The following is a 7,617-nucleotide window of genomic DNA, read 5'->3' on the forward strand; positions in this document are numbered from 1 at the left end:
AAGGCAGGATTTATGAGTGGCAAAATATCTACCAACTTGTTTGCTCTATCCAGTTTCTGAATACATGCTTGTATTTTACACATTTTTCATATTCTCTCTATATCTCTTCATACACCTCAAAGGTCTGACAGTTATTGATGAAGCAGCAGCCTATCGTGGACTGGGCAATATTAGTGACTCACAAAACAGAGTAGTATCTGGGTAAACAGATTTTGTTGTTGTTACACAGACAGGCTTGGAAGCATTGGTCAGTTGAAACAGATAACATTACTTCACTCTGCATCTTTTTTATTTATTAATTCTGAACATAACATGCTGAAGAAGTTGCAAAGAGAATAAATTAGATCCATTTTGGTGACACTGAGCTGTCTGTGAAGTGTGGATATGACATAACATATCAAGAAAGACAATAAAGAAATTGATTGGAATTATTTGTAAATATATTCAAAATAATTCAAATTGAAAGCAAATCCAAAGAGAAAGCTTCTTTGAAATGTCACTAAGATTAAAAGAACTTAATGATAGAAAAGAAGTAACAGAGGATATATTTAGTCCATCTTTGATCAGCAATTGGAATTTTTCCTACATGATGTTAAAATCTGGACAGCATGTATGAAATCATCAGGACTAATCCCTGTGTTATTAAAATTACTTTGATACAAACAACACTGACCAGAATGGAAGCTAATGAAGAATATGCCTTCATCTTTTTTCTCTGATTTACATTACTAACTAAGCAAGCCTGTTAGTATAGACCTTCCTACCAAAACTATGTGATAGTACCAGTGTGTTTTACAGCTGATAAACACTTCTATGACTTAATCAAATTTATATGTTATGTATAATATTGACTGATTAATTTCACTATTGCAAAGCCAGATGCCTGAAACAGGAATAGTAGAGAATAATTTGCTGCACTGTACACTAGAGAAAATCTGTTGGTTCAGGTTCTGCTTCTCCTTTCTTCCAAATGTTACATGGCAAATTTTATTAGGAAAACCATGAGTATTTCAATGACCTAACATTTGATTCTGCATAACATAAACCAGAGAACACCACCCTGTAATTTCTTCATCTGCACTTTAATGTCTCATTGAGATATCATGTAAAAAGGTATCTAACTTTAACTCAGGCCTCACGTGCCAAAGAATCAAACATATCCTCCTAACTTGCTGTCAATTTCCATTTAGTTAAAATACATAAAGAAAGGTATTCTTTCCTACCTGAATGTATGTGCTATCAACTTCAGACACTAGATTTCATTGTAACATTTCATCACATTTTCATTGTAATTTGCTTTTGCACTGAAAAACTATCTGCCTGCTTGCTACCTGAAACATCGCATGGGTACCTTATATTTATTGTTATCTGTCATGACTCCTAAGTCTTCCTCTTAGTCATTCATTCCAGAATACAGTCACCCATTTTAACTGATTCAACCTATAGATTTGTTTCTAAGAAGAGAAAATTGAATAGTTTACTGCTGGTTACAATTACCTGATTGGAGGTTGTACATAAGATGACACTACATTCTGTGGAGACACACAGCGGGAGAACAAGTGGTGACAGGCACAGCATGAAACCTGGGAAATTCTTGCTCAATACAGGTTGAAGAATTTTTACTATGAAGGTGGGCATACTGGAGCAGGTGCCCAAAGTGGCTATGAAATCTCAGCTTTGAATGGATGTGAGACCCAGCTGGACATGGTCCTGGGAAATTTGCTTCTCCTGTGTGTACTTTGAGCATGGGGCTGGACTAGAGACCTCTTGTGGTCCATTCCAGCCAATGTCTTCTGTGATTCAGTGATGTCCGATATCTGATCTTGATTTTACATATTAAAAATTCATATTTTACAGATTAACCTTTACCATTTTCTCTGTGGTATCGCCAAGGACCCCTCACCCAATAGTACTGCTGTGGTTCTCATTTGCAGGATGATCCTTTCAAACTTATGAAGCAGTACTAGAAAACTCAAAAAACAATAACAAAACAAAACCAAGCAGATCAAAGCCTTATGTAGATAATTTTATTTAACAGATATGGAAAAAAGGTTGGAATAATTCATCAGTTGCAGACAGGAGTTGACTTAGAGTCAATCAAAATGGTTTGAAAATCTAAATATGGTAGAATCATAGAATGATTTGGATTGGAAGGGACTTTTAAAATCATTTAGTTCCAAACCCCTGCTGCAGGCAGGGACACCTCCCACTAAATCAGGTTGCTCAAAGCTCCATCTAGCCTGGCCTTGAATGCTTCCAGGATGGAGGCATTCACAACCTTGCTGGGCAGCCTGTTCCAGTGTCTCACCAACCTCACAGTAAAGAATTTCTTTCTAATATCTAGTCTAAACCAACCCTCTTCCCATTTAAAACCTTGCATAGTATATGCTGTCACTACATGCCCTTATAAAAAGTCCCTCCCCAGTTTTCCTGTAGTCCTCCTTCAAGCACTGGAAGGCCACTATAAAGTCCACCAGAGCCTCCTCTTCTCTAGCTTGAAGAGCTCCAGATGTCTCAACCCGTCCTCACAAGGCAGGTGCTTCAGACCTCCGATTATGATATCTGCATTCACTGGCTTCTACAGGTACCTCAACCAGAAAAAAAAACAACAGGAGAGCGTACCCCCCCAGCGAGTGATACAGGCAAGCTGGTAACAACAGACAAGGAAAAGGCTGAGGTACATAACAATTTTTTGCCTCAATCTTCTCTGATAACTGCTTGCCATGCAGTCCTCAAACATCTGGTTTTGCAGGAGGGTATCACGAAAGCAACATCTCTCCCACTGTAAATGAAGATCAGGTTTGTGACCACTTGAGGAACCTGAACATCCACAAGCCTATGGATCCTGATGAGATGCACCCCAGAATTCTGAGGGAATTAGCTGATGTAGTCACCAAACCACTCTCAACGACATTTGAAAAGTCGTGGCAATTAGGTGAAGTCCCTGGTGACTGGAAAAAATGTAACACCAGGCCCACTTTTAAAAAGAGGAATTTATTCTTGATGTGATAGCAAAGAAGGAGCCAGTGGAGACAGTCAAAAAGAAAAGTCTAAAAATTGAGTTTTTCAGTAGTGATATGAATGTTGTTTCTGCCAAGAGCAGAAGAAAAATATTGCAGTGTTTGAAAGTAAAGATCATGAACATGTAAAAGAGTTATAATTTTGTGGCTGACTACAAACGCCAGAAATAATATACAAGGTGGAAACTTATTCTGAAAAGTTAGACAGATTAAAAGCTATTTGAATCACTGGCTTGTCTGACAAACCTGCAAATCATATTATTCACCACAGTTCTAAAAGAGAGAAGTTGTAAGGAGTGACTAGGGAAGGGAGAAGAGGGTGAGGTGCTTTAATCAAACTGCATGTGAGCTGATAGTTATCAGAAGATGCTGAAGTTGAGAGACAAGACAAGATATTACAGATGAAGTAGAGGTATAAATTTTTATTTCCACATGGAGATGGTAGTTAAACTTAACTTGTGGATGAGACTACTAAAAGAAAAAAGAAATATGAGCCCAAGTCAGAACTCCATGCAGTGGCAGAGGACCCTCAAAAGGAGGTAGTAACAGAGATTCATAAGAAAATACAGAAAAGACAAAGTTGCTGTAGTCACTGAAGCTACAGAAGGAAAAGAATTCAACAGGAGTATGGCTACTGTGTTAAGGGCAAGAGACAAGTGAAAATGGCAAGGAAAGGGCACTGATTTTGAGCCCTGAGCAGACATAAGTCCATACAGTAATACTGACTGTAACTCTAATGGAAAGAAAAGGTGAACTGAAAGGTTATGAAAGGTCAGCTGAACCAAAATGAAGATAGAATCAGAGCAGGAGACTCCTGAAAGCAACTGCAGACAATGTAAACTTAGAGAGTGGAAAGAAGGGGGAAAGACTGGATTTTTTAACGTGGGAGAAAACTAAATTATTTTGTTATGAAAGGAAAGATCAAGGAGGAGAAGTGATGAGAAAAGTGGAGAGGTAATATAAATGGGTAAGAACGCCTCCCGATCTGCAAGGGAGTCACTACTGGGCTCAAAGAATATCAGCAGATCAGAAAACACACATGCCATCATGCAACCAAATGGTTGAGGTAGGAAGGGATCTCTGGAGATCGTCTAGTCCAACCGCTCCACTCAAGCAGGGTCACCTCAGTATAAAGAAGATGTAGCTGAAGTAGAGGAAGAAGGGGCTAACTAAAATGTGAGAAGGAGTACCTCACAGTTTGTAGATTTTTTCTTGTATTAAATCAGAGGTACAAACGAAAACAGTACTGAGGGGAAGCCTAAGAATTAAGCTGCAGATAAAAAGAGAGCATCTACAGTACGGGAGTGGAAGTCTGTCAATATGAAAATGTAGAGTTGTTTCACTTAAAGACAGAAAAACTGAAAGGGAGTAAATAAATTTGTAGTAGAGGAAGTCAGACTGCTCACAGAATGTTTCACTGAGATGCCACGCAGCACTGACAGAAGAAGGAGATAATGAGTCTGACCAAGGAGCTGGTATGTCTGCAACAGTTATGAGAAAGATTTTGTATTTTCTTGAGAACATTATAGAAGATATTGACTGTCTTAAGACTTGGTGCAACTTCTTAATGAATACACAAGAAACTTCTACACTAGGGTGACAGCTCACCATTTATGACTTCATTTCACTCTTATCACATTTTTAATCTACTTAATGCAAGTTTGATTTTTCTTTTTTGTTTTGAGCATAAATTAATGTCTTGCAAGACTAAGTTAAATTCACAGTAGAAATCTCAATATATGCTGTCATCACATTACCTTGTTCACCAAAGTTTGTAACACCTAAAAAAATTACTTTTAAAAAACAAGACATACATTTTATAAGCTGTGTTCATTTTGGATTAGTAAATGTAACAACTTTTAAAAGTTATTAGACCAGACTATTCTGATAGTCTTTTTTGTATTAATTTGCCCGTGGACTACAAGACTGTAAAATACCCTATGAAAATTGATAGGTCAAATACTTGATCTCCTTTGGATTGTGAGTGTGAAACTATAGATAACTTCACTTGATATTACTGCTAGCTTCACTGGAATGTAAAGAGGTTGATTTTTTTAAATTTTTTTTTCTTTTTTTTTTTTTTCCTTTTTGCAAATTCTATGGCTAACTACTCCTAAAGGAATAGAATAGCACAACAGGAGAGAACATTATGTGGAATATGCCTGCAATCTGGCAGGCATATTTTGCTGCCTAAAAGCACAGAATCATAGAACCATTAAGGTTGAAATAGACCTCTAAGATCATCTAATCCATCACCACCATGCCCACTAAACCAGGAGCCTCACTGTCACATGTAAAGCCTCCGTTCTCCCAGACAGATCAACATTTCCTCTCTACTTGGTGTCATCTGCAGACACATTGAGGGTGCACTCAGTGCCCTTGTCCAGGTATGAAATAAAGATATTGAACAGCACAGACCCCAGTACCAACCCTGCCATGTGAACTCCCTCAAGATGATCTGCTCCATAACCTTTCCTGGCATTGAGGTCAGGCTGAAAGGCCTGTAGTTTCCCAAATCTACCTTATAACCCTTCCTGTAGATGGAAGTCACAGTGGCAAGCTTCCAACCCTCTGGGATCTTGCTGGTTGACCAGAAACACTGATAGATGGTGGGAAGGCTTGGCTATCACCTCTGCCAGCTCCTTCAGTACACTCAGATGGATCCATCTAGTCCCATGGACTTGTGACAGTCTAGATGGAGTAGTAGGTCTGTTTCCACCCGAATCATGGGGTGTTTATTCTGCTCCCCATCCAAGAATTCCAGGTCAGGAGGTAGAGTACCCTGAGAATAACTGGTCTGACTTTTAAAGACAGATGTAAAGAAGGCTCTAAGAACCTCAGCCTTTTCCTTATTCTCAGTTGTCACATTCCCTCTGCATCCAGTAAAGGACGGAGATTCTCCTTAGCTCTCCTCTTACAGTTAACATATTTGTTAAAAAGTTTTTTGTCCTCTTGTAACTATAGTGGCCAAGTTGAATACAAGCTGGGCTTTTGCCTTCCAAATTTTCTCCCTGCATATTGTAACAAATTCTTTGTACTCTCCTTGAGTTGCCCATCCCTTTTTCCACAGGAGGTAGATTCTCTTCCACACCTGAAGTCTCAGAAGTAAGTTCCCTGTTCATCCACATCAGTCTTCTTCCCTGCCAGTTCATGCTATGACGTACACAGACAGCTTACTGCTGCATCTCTAAGACATTTTTCTTGAGGAGTGATCAGCCTTCCTGGACACCTTTACCCTTCAGGACTGAATCCCAAGGGACCCTCAAAATATCTTCCAGCTTGTCTTCAACTATATTTTCCTTGCAGCAGATATTAAGGTGGTTGAGTACTGATGAGTTTGTGGGTGTGTGATTGTGAAATTTCTGGTTGTCTGAACAAAACTTTGGTCTTCCAGGTTAGGTAGTCTGAAGCACATGCTTACAGCTGTATCACCTGTGTCGGTATGTCCTCTGGTTCTGAGCCATAAGGTCTCAGGTGGTGCCATTTCACTTTCTCCAAGGCAAAGCTCCACATACTATAACCACTCCATTGCGCAGAGTGGAAACCCTCCTCCTTGCTTTCTCAGCCTGTCGTCCTTGAAAAGCCTGTATCCCTTCACTGCAACACACCCATCATGTGAGCTGTCCTACCATGGCTCCGTAATTCTAACAAGGTCATAGGTGTAACTATTGCTGTTTGCTTCCAGGCTCTATGCATTCGTGTAAAGGCACTTGAGATGAGCTCCTAGCCATGCTCCTTCCACAATGAGAGTGTGAGAGCCTCCTCAGTCACACTGTCTCCCAGATACTTACTCAAATTGCTGGACAGTATTTGAAAAATATCATTACATGGTTGTTGTTCCTCAGACATATACTTTTTGATTACTGCCTATGGTGAGCACCTGAAGAACTGCCACCAGTAGGAGGGGTTAGCCTATTAAATAGAGAGCAGGATATGAATTCCAGCCCCATTTACTGCAGAAAAGCTTGTAGCTTTGAGCTTAGTACCTTCACCCCCACTTGGCAACCATCCAAAATAGGATACTGGGCTACACAGACCCAGTACAACTATGCTTATATTCTTGGGTTGCTGCCCAGAGGAGATATGCAAACTGAATTACTTCTTTTGTTCCTTTGCCTTTTAAGATAATACTTGACTTTGAGCTGCTGAAATTCTTCCTAGGTGCTTTTCATAATTGTTTTTTAACCCAATCTTTCTGACGTGGAGTAGTTCTCCTATCTGTGCTTGGATACTAATTGAGCTATCCCTTAGAAAAAACATATTGTCATCAAAATCCAATTCTCGCAACATTCTGTTGTTGAAGTAAGCAATGAATGTGTTACAGTAAAATATATCCTATATATATAAACATTTTAATGTGCTCACCTTAATTTCTACCTTAGGCTGTCCTATATGAAGGCTCAATTTCTTTTCGCATTTAGAATATTCAGCTATGCTTCAGAATTATTCACAAGTGATGCTATCAAATAATATCTGGAAATTTATAGTGTTCATAACAACTTTTGTTTTTGCTGCTCTATATTCAATTTTGTGCCTGCTCTTAGGTAGGAGAAGCTTGTTTAACACACGATTTTCTGAATCAAGCTTTGTTTAATTA

The sequence above is a fragment of the Meleagris gallopavo genome, chromosome 3 (genome assembly GCF_905368555.1).
Source record: "Meleagris gallopavo chromosome 3, MGAL_WU_HG_1.1, whole genome shotgun sequence".
Lineage (NCBI taxonomy): Eukaryota > Metazoa > Chordata > Aves > Galliformes > Phasianidae > Meleagris > Meleagris gallopavo.